Genomic DNA, 17,259 nt, shown 5'->3' with positions numbered 1-17,259 from the left:
GATACCTGGAGTAACAGACAAGTTTGGCCTTGGAGTAGAAAATGAAGCAGGGCAAAGCCTAACAGAGTTTTGTTGCAAGAATGCACTGGAATAGCAAGCACCCTCTTCCAACAACACAAGATACAACTCTACAAATGGACATCACCAGATGGTCAATACTGAAATCAGATTGATTATATTATTTGCAGCTGAAGATGGAGAAGCTGTATAAATCACCAAAACCAGGACCAAGAGCTGACTGTGGCTCCGATCAAAAACTCCTTATTTTAAAATTCAGACTTAAATCGAAAAAAGTAGGGAAAATCACTAGACCATTCAGATATGACCTAAATCAAATCCCTTACAATTATGCAGTGGAAGTGACAAATAGATTCAAGGGATTAGATCTGATAGACAGAGTTCCTGAAGAACTATGGATGGAGGTTCATGATATTGTACAGGAGGTAGTGACCAAGACCATCACCAAAAAAAAAAAAAAAAAAAAAAGAAAGGAATGGTTGTCTGAAGAGGCCTTACAAATAGCTGAGACAAGAAGAGAAGCTAAAGGCCAAGGAAAAAAGGAAAACTATACCCATCTGAATGCAGAGTTCCAAAGAAGAACAAAGAGAGATAAGAAAGCCTTCCTCAGTGATCAGTGCAAAGAGAAAAAGCAATAGAATGGGAAAGACAAGAGATCTCTTCAAGAAAATTAGAAAAACCAGAGAAACCTATATGCAGGTCAGGAAGCAACAGTTAGAACTGGGCCTGGAACAACAGACTGGTTTCAAATAGGAAAAGCAGCACATCAAGGCTGTATATTGTCGCCCTGCTTATTTAACTTCTATGCAGAGTGCATCATGAGAAACGCTGGGCTGGAAGAAGCACAAGCTGGAATCAAGATTGCCAGGAGAAATATCAATAATCTCAGATATGCAGATGACACCACCTTTATGGCAGAAAGTAAAGAGGAACTAAAAAGCTTCTTGATGAAAGTGAAAGAGGAAAGTGAACAAGTTGGCTTAAAGCTTGACATTCAGAAAACTAAGATCATGGCATCTGGTCTCATCACATCATGACAAATAGATGGGGAAATATGAGAACAGTAACACACTTTATTTTCTTGGGCTCCAAAATCACTGCAGATGGTAACTGAAACCATGCAATTAAAAAACTGCTGCTCCTTGGAAGAAGAGCTATGACCAACCTAAACAGCATATTAAAAATCAGAGACATTTCATTTCCCACAAAGGTCTGTCTAGTCAAAGCTATGTTTTTTTCCAGTAGTCATGTATGGATGTGATATTTGGACTATATGGAAAGCTGAGCACCAAAGACTCGGTGCTTTAGAACTGTAGGGTTAGAGAAGACTCTTGAGAGTCTCTTGGACTGCAAGGAGATCCATCCTAAAGGAAATCAGTCCTGAATATTTATTGGAAGGACTGATGTTGAAGCTGTAGCTCCAATACTTTGGCCAACTGATGCGAAGAACTGACTCATTGGAAGAGACCCTGATGCTGGGCATGATTGAAGGCAGGAGGAGAAGGGGATGACAGAGAATGAAATGGTTGGATGGCATCACCAATTCGAGGACATGAATTTGAGCAAGCTCAGGAAGTTGTTGATGGACAGAGAAGCCTGGTGTGCTGCAGTCCATTAGATTGCAAAAAATTGGACACACCTGAGACTGAACTTGGCTTACCTTGGTCTTCTCTGGTGACTTAGATGGTAAAGAATCTGCCTGTTGTGCAGGAGACCTGAGTTGGATCCCTGGTTCAGGAAGATCTACTGGGGAAGGGAATGACAATCCATTCCAGTATTCTTGCCTGGAGAATTCCATGGCTGGAGAAGCCTGGCAGGCCCCACCCAGTACGTACACTCACAAAGAGTTGGACACAACTGAATGACTAACACAGTTTGCTTACCTTGCACATCTATATTTTGCATTCTACGTCTGGCTTAGACTAGTTTCTCCAAACAAAACAAAACAGAAACAGCTTGTGCTCCCTATGTACAAATATATAGCATGTGTTTAGTTAGATACATCTCTGTATATGGTTAATATAAATTAGTAGAATGCTTTATCTTCAGTCTATTTTGAAGCAGTACAAGCATGACTGAATTTTGATGACTTTTAAAATCACAGCTGTTGGAATGCTTGGCAAAATTATGTGATTGAAAGTTATGACCCTTTAAAATATGAGTCGACTCTCATTTTTGTTGTTCATTACCTAATAGACAGTAAGTGGGAACATATCTTCCATGTGTGAGCTGTCATTCATAAAATTCATAAATAGGGTGGCAGGGAAGAGAGACTAGAAGAAGAAGGAGGGTGGTGAAATGATAATAGAATAAGAGGAGAGAGAGGAGAGGAAAAGCCTTCCCTGGTGGCTCAGATGAGAAAGGATCTGCCTGCAACGCAGGAGACCCAGTTTCGATCCCTGGGTCGGAAGGATCCCCAGAGAAGGAAATGGCAACACACTCTAGTATTCTTGCCTAGAAAATCCCATGGGCAGAGGAGCTTGGTGGGCTACATTCCATAGAATCGCAAAGAGTAGGACACGACTGAGTGACTAACATGACGAGAAGAGGGAAAAGGAAAATGGAGAAGTTGAAGAGAAGGGAAAATTCTGTTTAAGAGACAAACCTGAGTCTAAAAATGTATTTTCAGACACAATTTAAACAAGGTAAAATGGACTTTGAATATATGTTATGTGCACTCATTTAAGCGTCTGATATGAATCTGGTACTGTGCTAATTTATGGTGATGGACATAAAGAAGAAAATGGACATGCAACTTGGAGACAAGAGAGGGAAGTAACTGTTTACCCCAAAGCACTGTATAAATGCATATTCTGATTAATGCTGCAATGCAATTATGCCTGGAGGGATGGGTCTTCAGATTGGGTGATCTGGTAAGACCACTCCAAGGAGTGGTTACATTGAGGCCAGAAAGTTGAAAGAGTTCTACTTACGTGAAGAGCAGTGCAAGAGAAGCTGTAGAGGTGCATTTGTATCACGAATTTCCCCAAAATACTCTTTACAGCTGGCTTAGGGAGCCTGGATAGCTCATTTGGTAGAGCATCAGATTTTTAATCTGAGTGCCTAGGGTTCAAGTCCCTGTTCAGGTAACAAGGTCTCATTTTGGGCTTTCCTGCTAGCTCAGCTGGTAAAGAATCTTCCTGTAATGCAGGAGACCCCGGTTCTATCCCTGGGTCAAGAAGATCCTCTGGAGAAAGGAACGGTTACGCACTCTAGTGTTCTGGCCTGGAGAACTCCATGGACTGTATAGTCCATGGGGTGGCAAAGAGTAGGACATGACTGAGCGACTTTCACTTTCTTTGTTCAAATTACTGTCATAGTCCATTTATTGCACAGTTTCAGTTACAGCGGGGAAACTTTGTGTCTGATCAGTAAATCAAAAGCAGTGTAGATTCATTTATTTAACAAGTATGGATTGATACTAAGCACTTACTGTAGGCAAGATACGCTGTCCCAAAAGTGCTGAGAGACAATGGTGAACAAAAAAGACAGGGAATCACTCAGAAGTTCATTCTAGGGCTGGCAGCACTCTCACAGAGCATCATTATCTGATTAGTGTTGCTTCAAGCCAGATGGGCTGCTGGTGTGAGACCCTCAGGAAGGCTATGAGGCTGCCTTTTCCTGTGTGCCTTTTGACTTCTGTAGAGTTGATCAGGCTTTTCCTCAGATCTCGACATTTTTGTTATATGTTGTTTACTGGTTGCATGTTTATTGGCACTTTATAGACCAAAGTAATCAATGAAGACCTAGAAAGTGAACAGGCTCCAAAGATTTTCAGAAGAACAGAATGTTTTTGGACCCAGAAAAATATAGCCTCTTTGTTTGCCTTAAAAATATATATATTTTTATCTAGTTCTGGATTCCTTATGCTTTTGTCAGATACCATTGGAATCTGCTCAGTGTACTGAAAATTTCTTATAAGAAAAGGAGGTAATTGAGGATGTCTTTTCTTGTTAAAGAAGCCCTTAGAAGTATGTTTTAATATTGCTCACCTGTTTCTTGCCTGTGTTATACGTATGACTGAGTGAAGAAATCTTGTGAAATGCTTGAGTATCCTCAGAAGGAGGATATAATTAAGTGAACATTACTAGTTTTATTATTTTCTGGGCATGGTTTGAAATAATTATGGTAGGGTACCACAAATAGTTGTTCCTTGAAATAGCTAACTTGGCAGCCTACTAGGGAGGTTATGATCTTGGACTTGTGAGCCTAGTTGAGTCATTAAGTAACAGAGAGCAAAATCTAATTAAATTTGACATCCTCACATGGGGAATCATACCCACAGGTAGTACTACAGCATGAAACTTCCAGAAGGATTTTTTTTTTTTCAGAAAAGTCATCAGAAGAGACTGAGGGGGAAGTTGGAAAATGAAAATTTATGAAATCTGCAAAGGAGCCACTTTCCAGTATTCCCCTAGAGAAAGAATTAGAGCTGTGAAAGTTTGCAAAAGGTTATATAATCTTCTATGTAGTTGGCGGCACAAATGGTCAGACCTCAGGCAGCCACATTGTGGACCTGGAATCACCATGAACCTTAAGAAGTCTCTCCTGTAGCTAAATGCTATCACATTCACACAAAGTGCCATTAGGGAATGCAGCCCCTTTTTGTTGCTGGACAAAGGTACTCTAATATCATCATTTAACACCATCTTCAAAAGGATCACACACAATATCACCACTTTAATAAAAACTCATTTCACTTTTCCATATTTCTTTCAAATTGCTGACCATATGAATGATATCTTACATAGTTTTAGGTATTAATGTACAAACCATTTTCTGATTTGCTTTTCTATTTAACATGATAGCCTAAACAAATGGCTTCCCTGGTGGCTCAGTTGGTAAAGAATCTGCCTGCAATGCAGGAGAAGTGGGTTTGATCCCTGGATTGGGAAGATCCCCTGGAGAAGGAAGTGGCAACCCACTCCAGTACTCTTGCCTGGGAAATCCTATGGACAGAGCAGCCTGGTGGGCTACAGTCCCTGGGGTTGCAAGAGTCAGATGTGACTTAGTGACTAAACCACCACCATGTTTTAATGTTAAGTGGCTTATGTATTTTAAGATTCAGTGGCTTTATAATATTTGAATGTATTGATAAGCCATACTAGGTCAATCTCTTATACTTGGATGTTTATATTGGTTCTAATTTTTGATTACTATTGATAAATTTCTATTTTTTTGACCAATTTAAATAGTTTTGGTATAAAGCAAGTGCTTAATAAATATTTGGTGATGAGACTTTCTTGGCTAGTATTGCCAGGAATGTCATTCTGATTTTGGAATCTCAGTTCCTTATCCAAAGATTTGTACGTTTTACAATGTGACCAAATTATGTGAGTACTTTTTACTGTCAGCCTCTCCAGTATTTGTTACCCTGATAAACACTAAAATGAATCTAGGTTAATAGTTCCTTTAATTTGCATGCATTGTGTCTATTATACTAAAGAATACTTAACCCTTTGTGTAATTTTTATATTTTTAAAAGAGGATTTTTTGTGGAAAAATTACAGAGATCTGTTTAGAAAATGGGTGAGACAGTGAAACATGAGAAAAAAGAGCAACCCAGGTAAGGAAGATGTTAAATTCCTTCTCAGAACCCACCCCTAGTTTCTGTAAAGTGGGGCACATCACCTTTCTTCCTCTTCTTGTCCCCAAGCCCCTTTGTGCTCTGCTCAAGGAGCCCAGCTCGCAAATGTAGTTCTTACTGCCCAGACTTCACACCCAGACTGAAAGTCTAACCTACAAAATTAGAATGCAAAATTATGAGTTTAAGCCTTTTCCTCCCTCACAGTTAAATAGCTAGATATAGAAACGTGTTTATGCCCTGAAGGGGATACTTAAAAAATTTAAAATGAGCACCAAATACATAGTTATTAAAAAGTAATTTCATCCATGGCAGGCAACTGTCAGCCCATAGGATGTAGTGCTGTGGAAATAAAAAAAGTATCTAATTGTTTTTTTGAAGTCGTAAAATTGGCATAATATCATAGAATGTTAAAGCTGCAAGAGGTCCTAGAGATCACCCTCATTTTGTAAATGAGGAGCCGCATTCAGAGAGTGGTGACATTCCAGAAATCATGGAGCTTACCATTGGAGCTGGAGCTAGAACCAAGAGCAGTGGATTTGCACAGCCTCATCTTTATGGGACTGTCTTCTGGGAAGAGAAGCAGCTGCCAATTCCAAGTACAGAGGTGAAACTAGCTTTTAAGACTCTGCTCTTAATAGATGCTTAATAAGTATCTTTCAAATGAATTCCCACACTCTGAAACTGTGACCAAAAAGTCTTTTGAAGATGAACAATAGAAAAAGACCATGTCACTGGGTTTACCACCGCCTCCCTGACCACACACATGCACGCGCGCACACACACACACACACACACACACACACACACACTTGATCAAAGAATGTTACACAGAGGTTTTCAAGCTGCTCTCTGCAAACTTGTATATTCCTTGGCATCTCTTGAGGGTCACAGTGAGGATGGAGATAGTGAGACACTAGTCTTTAATTAGCATGGCTCCGCCAGTGTCTGTTACATCCAGCAAACTCTGTGTAAGGTTTTGCGTTCAGAAAGGCTCTGCCTCTCTCAAGCACATAGGCACACATGTATGTACCCATACGTATGCACATTTGGAAACTACTGATCTAGACCAGTTATCTAATTTTCCCAGCAAATCCCTGGAGGCTCAAGATAGCTGGCATGGCTGTGGACCTCCCTAGTTAGCTAGGAGGTGAGAGGGGAAAGCAAAGAGGGCTACAATCAGAAATCCTGAGGTTCTTGGTACGAAGCCTGCCTCTGTTAGTTTATCAGATTTGTTAACTTGGATCAGTTATTTAACTTGCTGAGTCTCTATTTTCTTGTTTATGAAATGGGATGTGGTTCATGGGGTCACAAAGAGTTGGACGCGACTGAGCAACTGAACTGAACTGAATTGCATTTTTTCTATAGGATAGTACCTTAAAATGAAACGAAGACGTGTATATATATATATATATACACACACTGGTAATTTCAGTATTAGAAAAAAAAGTGTTTCGATTGTTTTTGTTGTTTTCCCATTTCTTTGTCTCAGGGTCAGGGCTGAAACCATGCTTTCTGAATCCCACTGAATACTCTTTTGACTACAGAATGGCTGGTCATCCCGCTCATGTCAGAATTGTTTCCAATCCCTGGTGCTTGATTCTGGTAGGAACTACGTGGGCCCCACATCCCTTATCTCATTCCTCAGTTCCGGTTTGAGAAATAGAAATCCTGAAAACTCCTTAAGTTATGATGCCTGCGAACCCATAATTGCTGCTCCATATCACAACAAATTCTGAGAAATGATAGGAATAAGAAAGCAGCATCTCGAACTGTCCACCTCTTCTAATGCTTGGTAGCACAAAATGTCCCTAAGTTACAGTACTCTCTTTTTTAGTGACTGACAAATTATCCTCTATTATACATTTTCCCATATTTAGCTTCTGTTCCAACCTCAATTTCTTTCATCTCTTGTCACTGCACCTCCTCCTCTGGTTCTTTGTTCCTTTTGGAAAAATCGTGTGTGTGTGTGTGTGTGTGTGTGTGTGTGTATTACACACAATATGTATTTGTATGCACATATATGTGCATACCCATGCACACAGACAGGTATGCAAATGACAGGGCAGAATGGCAAGATACTTTATTAAAATGTATGTAGTTCTTTTGCTACTAGGGCTCAAGGGCAGAAGCATAAGCTGCTACCAATAAAAAATTTGAGCCCACTCAGAGTCAAGTTAAAAAGCTGAAGACTGATTACACGGTACTAAAATTGAAAGCAGAACGGGAAGAGAGGCAGCCCATTTAAAAGAGAAGCACCTGGTCGTGGGAGATTATCAGTGAACTCCACGCAGTACTGCTGAGTACAGAGAAGACCTCAGTGCTGTAAAATTGGGAAGCAAATTCATCAAATCTGTGTCAAACTGTTGGCAGGTGGGGAATACAGTGGGATAAGGGAGATGCAGTGGTGGCAAGAAGCATTTTAAATTCGTGAAACTGTGAGTATGTTCTGGTGACAAATATCTAGGAGAAACCCACTCTTTTTATACTTTCTAAAACAAAGCTCATCAGATAAGCCCTTTTAAGACCCATTGCATTCCGTAGGTGATAATGTTGACTGTGGTCCGGGTTATTTCCTCCTGGGATGGTTGCATCATTAGCCTGCATTAGTTTTAAATCTAGTTGATAAGTCTGCTTTTTCCACCATCTCATGGCCCTCTTGCTCTTGAAAGGTGGCTATATGGAAGGATAGATTCCCACTCTTCTCCTCCCTCTCCTCCCCAACTCCCCGCACTTGCCTCCCACTCCTGAGCACCAGGACCAAAGGTTCCACATCCACTGTTCTTTCTTGCATCGGCAGATTGTTCGGTAGCATCTTCACATGCTGATTGATTTTAAGACTTGACCTGCTTTGTGTCCATTTTAAAATTGTGCTGTCCTTTCACCTGAACCTCTGTGGAAATAAACGCCTCTTCCAAACCCTATGTACTAAATATTTTACTATCCTTTGGGTTATGGCCTGTGGTGGCCCATGGTCCTCTCTCATCCCCCATAGCAGCACCTGGGCAGATACGACTAGTGTGGTATGGAGGTTGGGAACAAAATCACCAGGATTAGAAATACTTGATTTAAATCATTAACAGGGTGAATTATTTAAACTTTTTAATTCTCAGTTGCCCCATTTGTAATTGGAGATACAAATATCCTCATAAAATTTTTGTGCAAAATAAGCAAATACTGTATAAACTGTTTAGCATAGTACTTTGTACACGGTATCATTTTAAAGCAAATGACTAGAAAACTGAAATCTGCTGGGCTTCTTCCCACTAGATATAAACTCCTTGGAGCAGAGACTATGTAAGTATCTGTGCAGAACATAGTAGGCACTTAATTAATTTGGAAGTAATGAGTGCAGGAATGTAAGCATTTATGAACAAATCATAAAACTACAGTTCAGAAGATCAAATAACTTGCCCAAAGTCATCCATTATTAAAAGAGCTGGCATTGAAGCTAAATGTTCTTTACTGTGTACTACTAGTCAGTCTTCTGTCACATAAATGCTTTCTTTAGTTTCTTTACTTCATGGAGGATAAGCCCTTGCTTTTTCAAGCACAATTCCTGGAGCTTTACAGGCTTGGTGATAAAAACAGCCATAAATCTTGGGGACTTGATAGTAAAGGGTTTTGGCTCAATTACCTGCATGAATTTATCTGTTTGGTGAAGGTGTGGGCTCAAACCACAACAGCCACCAGCAGTGAGAACTCATCTCCTGAGCCTTAATTAAAACAGTCCTTGGAGAATACAACTGCCTCAGGAAGTGCCAGAAATCTCATCTGAAAGCTTCCTGATTGTGATATTTCCAATGTCATATTGCAGATTCAAGAAACTTGGGTGTTTGGAATAAGTTTAGGATAAGAACAGCCTCACTTTAAGTGCTTATCTTAACCACCAAACCATCTGTTCTTCTCCCGTCGTGGTTCCATGTGCCGTTGTACATAAGAGCAAGCGTTCCTCTCCCTGTCCCATTTTGCATCCGAACAAGATCTATTTCCAAAGTAGCTTATTTTCCTCCTTTCTCCATCATGAAAAGCAAAGCGAGCTGTGAACTTTTCAGCAGAACTGAAAGAATCTTCTTCACCTATTTCCTTTCTAAATTAATTTTTAAATTTTATTTATTTATTTTGTTCTGGGCTGGGTCTTCATTGTTGTGTGAGCTTTTCTCTAGTTGCAGCAAGTGGGGGCTACTTTCTAGTTGTGGTGCCCAGGCTTCTCATTGCAATGGTTTCTTTTTCTACTACAAATGGGCTCTAAGGCACACAGGCTTCAGTAGTTGTGGTTGCCAGGCTCTAGAGCACAGGCTCCGGAGAAGGCGATGGCACCCCACTCCAGCACTCTTGCCTGGAAAATCCCATGGACAGAGGAGCTTGGTGGGCTGCGGTCCATGGGGTCACGAAGAGTCGGACACGACTGAGCGACGTCACTTTCACTTTTCACTTTCATGCATTGGAGAAGGCAAAGGCACCCCACTCCAGTGTTCTTGCCTGGAGAATCCCAGGGACGGCGGAGCCTGGCGGGCTGCCGTCCATGGGGTTGCACAGAGTCGGACACGACTGAAGCGACTTAGCAGCAGAGCACAGGCTCAGTAGCCGTGGTGCACAGGCTTAGTTGTTCCACTATGACATGGGGTCTTCCTAAGTCAGGGCTTGAACCCATGTTTCCCGCAGTGACAGATGAATGATTTACCACTGAGCCATCAATGAAGCCCTTTCTTCACTTCTTTCTAATAGCTCCTTCCCAGACTCCTCCTTCCTAAATCTCTTGCTTTAAACTAGTAGTTATTTCAGTGTGGTTGCCTCCTCCCTCCTTCTTTTTTATTTTTACTATTCACATCTAATTCATTACTATGCCTATTATTTTTTCTCTAAACAATGTCTCGTGTCTGTTGTATATCAACTTATCATTAGATTATTACACAAATCTCTTCTGTTTCCCGGCTTCTAGATTCTCCCACCTTCATGCCATCTCAGAAAAGACAGAAGAGTAATTGGTTTCAGATAACAAAGCAGGGCTATCAGAAAAAAAAATAAGAAAAAGATAATTTGATCATGTGCCCTATTACAAGATGTACAGTGCCCAAAGCAAGGGCAGTGAATGTCACTTTTCTTCCCTGTCCTCATCAGGGCATACCTGGAGTAGCACATTCGATTCTGGGCACATTTAAGGAACATCATCAAACTGAAGAAGATTCATTACAGAGTAACCCAGATGGCAACGGGCCTGGATGTCAGAGACAAGTTAAAAACCCTGAGGGAGTTCATTTGAAACAGCAAGACTAAAGGAGAACAGGACGAACTAAGAGTTAAAGGAATCTTATGTAGTAGGGGGAGTAGACTTTTTTTTTTTTTCTTTTTTGTCACTTGCAAGAATAACGCTTAAACCACTGACGGGGGACTAGGGTTAGCTGAATTTCAGATCCATCTAAGGAAGAAATCTCTCATGTTTGATCTCTGTAATATGTGATGCACACCTTTGTGAGACAGTGACTTTCCGGAAGCAGAAGCAAGTGCCTGAAAACGTACTTCACATTTCGTAGGATGTATTCAGTTATAGAGAAGGCAAATAGACTGCATGACTTCTTGGATTATCTGCAATGCTACATGATTGTGATTCTTCCGTATAGAAATCTTGTCATTCACCATTTTCTTTCTTTTCCACTTTTTTGTTTGTTTTTATAAACATTTATTGAGGTGGATTTTACATATAAAAATCACTGTATCTAAATTAACATTGGAGCTTTTCAAGACTTTCCTAGAACAGGTTTTAGGTGACAGCAAAATTGAGAGGCACAGAGATTTCCTGAGTACCTCTTGTGCCCACACATGAATGGCTCCCCCATCCTCTGCTAGAGTGGCACTTCTGTTATAGTTGATGAGCTTACCTTGATACAGAATTACCCAAAGTCCAGAGTTTACCTTAAGGTTCATTCTTGGTATACTTTCTATTAGTTTAGACAAACATGTAATGACATGTATCCATCATTATAGTATACAAACTATTTTCGCTGCCTTCAGTTCAGTTCAGTTGCTCAGTCGTGTCGGACTCTTTGTGACCCCATGGACTGCAGCATGCCAGGCCTCCCTGTCTATCGCCAACTCTCAGAATTTACTCACACTCATGTCCATTGTGTCAGTGATGCCATCCAACCATCTCATCCTCTGTCATCCCCTTCTCCTCCTGCCTTCAATCTTTTCCAGCATCAGGGTCTTTTCAAATGAGTCAGTTTTTTTGCATCAGGTGGCCAAAGTATTGGAGTATCAGCTTTAGCATCAGTCCTTCCAATGAATATTCAGGACTGATCTCCTTTAGAATGGACTGGTTGGATCTCCTTGCAGTCCAAGGGGCTCTCGAGAGTTTTCTCCAACACCACAGTTCAAAGCATCAATTCTTCGGCATTCAGCTTTGTTTATAGTCCAACTCTCACATCCATACATGACTACTGGAAAAACCATAGCTTTGACTAGATGGACCTTTGTTGGCAAAGTGATGTCTCTACTTTTTAATATGCTGTCTAGGTTGGTCATAACTTTTCTTCCAAGGAGCAAGTGTCTTTTAATTTCATGACTGCAGTCACCATCTGCAGTGACTTTGGATCCCAAGAAAATAAAGTGTTACTATTTCCACTGTTTCCCCATCTATTTGCCATGAAGTGATGGATCCAGATGCCATGATCTTAGTTTTCTGAATGTTGAGTTTTAAGCCAATTTTTTCACTCTTTTCTTTCACTTTCATCAAGAGGCTCTTCAGTTCTTCTTTGCTTTCTGCCATAAGAGTACCTTAACTTTCCTCTATAATTTTCTTATCCATTCTCCTCTGCCAGCCCTGTATCCATGATCTTCTCCCCATCTTTGTAATGTTGGAGGTTTCTTATTTTTTCAGATTATTATATAGTTGGATTCATATAGTATATAGCCTTTTCACATTGGTTTCTTTCACTTAGTAATGTGCATTTAAGGTTATTCCATGTCTTTTCATGACTTCATAGCTCATTTCCCATTAGTGTCAAATGATATTTCATTGTCTTGATGTACTCCAGTTAAATATCCTTTCACCAACTGAAGGACATCTCAGTTGCTATTTATCACTTTCATAGTGAATTATTTTTACTTTAATCCACTCAGTTGTCCCCATCTACCATGGTTTCTCGTGACTGATGTATCATTGCACACCCATACTAACTCCTGGACAATCTACACCTGTATTTCCCTCAAAGTCAGCTCAAAGTGTCCTCAAATTAAACTCACCTCTCTAGTTGGTTGGTAGCTGAATTAGTTAGGGTTTAGGCTAACAGTCTGTAGCAAATGTACTAGGAAAAAAGATCAACAAGCAAACAAACAAAAGACAGTGGCAGAAATGTAAAAGAGAGTCATTCCTCTCTTTTGGATAAGAGCTCAGAAGCAGGCACTCTTGATGAGGGCAGTTTTGCATGTTTAATAAATGGCGTCCGTGTCTGGCCCAGGAAACATTTCCTCTTCTCACCTTCTTGCAGCAGTAGGCTCTTGGCAAGGTGCAAAGCAGTGCATGATCAATAATTTAAAGTGCAGACTTGGAAGTGGCGTGTATCACCTTCACTCACATCGCCTTAACCAGAATTTAGTCTCGTGGTTGCACTGACTGCAAGGAAGACGAGGGAACAGAGACTTCCTTGAGGGGCCAGGGCCCAGCTTATATTCCATTGCAAATGACAGGGAGAATAGACCTTGAGAACATCCCACAACGGATGAGGGTCACCCCTCAGAACTGGAAAAGCCCCTGATGCTTGGAAAGATTGAGGGCAAGAGGAGAAGGAGGGAGCAGAGGATGAGATGGCTGGATGGCATCACTGACTCAATGGACATGAGTTTGAGCAAACCCCAGGAGACAGTGAAGGACAGGGAAGCCTGGTATGCAGTTGTTCATGGGGTCACAAAGAATCCGACATGACTAAGTGACTGAACAACAACAACCACCTCTCAGAGTTATTTACTTGAGGGTTTGTTGCTTTATTTTTTACCCTTTTTATAACAGTACATTTGGTTGTTCAGAATAATAATTTGCTACTGACTCTATTAAGAGTTTAGTAATAAGTTCACATTTAATTTACAGTCTTAGATCTATCAGTAATTTTAACATTGTCTTTTTTCAGCATGAAGGTTCTGTGCTTTAAAATTAATGTCCCATAGTTCTCAAAAGAGAATTGGCCAAAGACAGTGAACCTTCAGAATCTGTGAATATAGTTTGTGTGTTTGTGTGTGCTCATCATGTCTGACTCTTTGCAACCCCATGGACTATAGCCCACCAGGCTCCTCTGTCCATGGAATTCTCCAAGCATGAACACTGGAACCCACATCTCCTATATTGGCCAGCAGCTTCTTTACCACTGTGCCACCTGGGAAGCCCCAAGGTGGCATGGTTTTAAACCATGTACCCCAAGGTTCATGGTTTAAAATGTACAAATTGCAAAGTGATACACTGACAATTCTCATAGTATTCCTGGCTTACTTATGAGACTTGAAATCTTTACATTTTCACACAGGTTCATTATTTGTGCAGGAAAGCAACAGTATTTGCTGCTTAAAGGAACAAATTAGTCAGGTTCTCTGCAAAGTGCTGCTCCCCAGTGTATCTGCCTGCGGTTGCACCCATCCAACTGATGAAAAGGGAAGAGTGCTTCATGGAACTAGCACTTACATAAACTTGCAACTCCAAAGACTGCTTCCATGATTTTTATAAGCTTTAAACATTAGTTAGATGGTTATTAAATGCTTAAGTAAACATTTGTTGTATTTAATCAACTCAGAAGGGTGTCTTTGAAGTTAATTTTACTTCTGTAGTTTCTTTGAAGTTTTATTTTGTCTCTAAACAAAATTCTCTAAATTGAATCTCTGCCTTAATAGGGTAAATGGTGAAAGTGAAATTGCATAGTGAATATGCTTAAAAAACTGTCAGTCTGGATGGATTAGTTTCTCAATTACTTCCTTCTCTATGCTGTTTAAAATTGGCTTTTCCTTCTGTTCTGATGTTTATCAGGAAATATTATGGTATTACCATAAATGGAAAGAAAACCTTCATCTTTCACATCTTTAAAATTTGCTCAAAGGTAACTTTGTCATCACTCCTGAATCATTTTGCACCGAAAACTGAACTTTGTGCATCTTTCCAATTGACTGATCATAAGCATTCTTTCAATTCCAGCTTCCATTTATTTGATATCACAGCACACACGGTTCATTATTTCTCAGAAGTACTAGACTGTAAATTGCCTCATGGCTGCTCAACAAACTGTGTCAAGCAATAAAACCCTGCGTCACTGGATTGGGTAAAAGTCTGCTTCTTTGGCATTCTTTTCATAGTCTTTATCACAGAATCCAACTTGACTTCTGTCTTCTATTACATGTGAGGAAGCACAATCAGAATACTGACACAGACTTTAACATGTAACACCAAGGTCTCCTGCTGTGGTCTCTCTCCCCTTATCTGTACATTTTGTTTATGTCTCAAAATAAGGGCTGATAGATGAGAGAATCCTCATTAAACAAAGAGGGATATGGACCTCTTCCTTCAAGATAAATTCGGACCCCAAATTACTTGTCATTGTTTCTAAAGTGACTAGTTCTTGTAAATCCAGGACTCAAATCTGGAACATCTAATAAGAACTCAATCACATACACATAAAATCAGCACATCATTGCCCACTACCATAATTGATCTGTGAATAATGAATCAGCCCGCATTATCCTCTTTTTGGATTCTCAGTATTTAAGTACCCTAAGAGCCCTTGGCTTCCCCATGTTTGGGGTTTGGCAGAGTTTAAAGGCAGTCTAGCTTAATATAATCTTGATTATTGCTTTTTGATCATCCATCTTGGATTTTTCATTCATTCATTCACTATTGAAGGTTTCTGTACTACTGATGTAAACTGTGTATTTATGTTTACAAATGATAATGATCACCATTAACATCATCACATAAAACATGGGACACTAAAACTAGATACATAGTATTTATTTCTAAATAATTTCCTGTTAAGTGAGTAGTCAAAAGTAAAATCCCCAGATCTATCTGTTTAGTTTAAGACTCTAGACTAAGAACTAAATACCAGTTCATTGATCCCATGTGCTTTCCTTTGGACTCCAATTAAACTCTTGTTAGTTCTCCAAAATTAAAGTCCCTCCCCTGAAACACATCAGAACATATACACACACTGAGGCCACAGTGGATGCAGAAGACAGCTCAGTGTGAAGCTTACTGCCTTAAATAATCCCACATGGATGAAAAAAAAAGGAAACTGTATGTATGGGGAAAAACAAATAAAAGTATACATGCTTCTATAAAGAGTAGAATTTAAAGAGGCATTTATATAAAAATAATTGAGAAAAAATTGATAGATTTTATATACATTCATAATACATTTTGTAAATTAGAATTAAAAGGAACTTTTTAACCTCATAAAGGAAATCACTAAAAAATATAGGAAACTATATAATGGTGAAGTATTGCCTTGAAAGCTAGTAATGAGACGAAGATTCCTCATAACCCAATTTCACATTAAAAGCTTCATAATTTTTACAGTAAGGCAAAAAAGAGGATAAAAGGCATGAAGATTGGAAAGAGAAATAAAGCTTTTATTATTTGAAGAAAATATGATTACATAAAATAAGAGGATTTATATACTACGAGAACTATAAAATAGAAAAATAGTTGAATACAAAAATCAATATACAAAAATCAGTTGTGTTTGTACACTTCACCACAAAAAACACACTTCTGTATTTCTCCTCAGGTAACTTTAGTGATGTTTGCATACAGTGATTGGGGCTTGGATGCTTAACTTGGAAAGAGATGAGGACTTCCAGGGCAGGAGGCCAAAGTAGCAGCACATTAGGGAGCTTATTTGGGTGTAGGAAAGGCTATCCTGGAGCCGGAGTCACTGGAACTAGTATTCAGTATGGGTAGAAATGGGTCAAGAAAAGGAGGTGGATGGACGGGACCAGGGTGGTCTTGGCTGAAGTGATATGTACAATAATACAGAGATGGAGGCCAGGGCCAACACAGAATTCCACCTATTAGTGTTGAAAGTGTTAGTCACTCAGTCGTGTCTGACTCTTTACAACCCCATGGATTGCCAGACTCCTCTGTCCATGGAATTATCAAGGCAAGAAGACTGGAGTGGGTTGCCATTCCCTTCTTCAGGGGATCTTCCTGACCCAGGGATAGAACCTGGGGCTTCCGAATAGCAGGCAGATTCTTTACCCTCTGAGACAGGGAATAATCAAAGGCCTCAGGTGAGTCTGACTTGCTAGCCAACACCAGTGAAGAGAGTCACTGAGAAGTTCACTGAAGGGAAATATAAAGTGTTTATAAATAATGGAAGATGAGAATTCATGGTGTTTGTGCTAATTGAAGGGGCTTCCTTGGTGGCTCAGAAGGTAAAGAATCTGCCTGCAGTGTAAGAGACCTGGGTTTGATTCGTGCATTGGGGAGATGCCCTGGACAAGGAAATGGCAACCCACTCCAGTATTCTTGCCTAGAGAATCCCATGGATATAGGAGCCTGGTGGGCTACAGTTCATGGGGTCTCAAAGAGCATACAAAGAGACAGTTGAGTTCAGTTCAGTCGCTCAGTACTGTCTGACTCTTTGCGACCCCACGAATTGCAGCACGCCAGGCCTCCCTGTCCA

At 40.1% G+C, this 17,259-nt stretch overlaps 1 protein-coding gene and 1 non-coding gene across 3 annotated transcripts in view; both read left to right on the top strand.

Annotated features, from left to right (window-relative positions):
* Positions 1 to 17,259, top strand: part of LSAMP (limbic system associated membrane protein) — a 703,151-nt gene that overhangs the window by 243,143 nt on the left and 442,749 nt on the right. The window lies entirely within an intron of this gene.
* On the top strand, positions 3,035 to 3,107 carry TRNAK-UUU (transfer RNA lysine (anticodon UUU)). Its single transcript has one exon. It is a non-coding gene; the product is annotated as a tRNA-Lys (tRNA).

Source organism: Ovis canadensis, chromosome 1 (genome assembly GCF_042477335.2).
Source record: "Ovis canadensis isolate MfBH-ARS-UI-01 breed Bighorn chromosome 1, ARS-UI_OviCan_v2, whole genome shotgun sequence".
Taxonomy (NCBI): domain Eukaryota; kingdom Metazoa; phylum Chordata; class Mammalia; order Artiodactyla; family Bovidae; genus Ovis; species Ovis canadensis.
The sequence above is the reverse complement of the archived record's forward strand: the minus strand, read 5'-3'. Positions and strand labels throughout refer to the sequence as shown.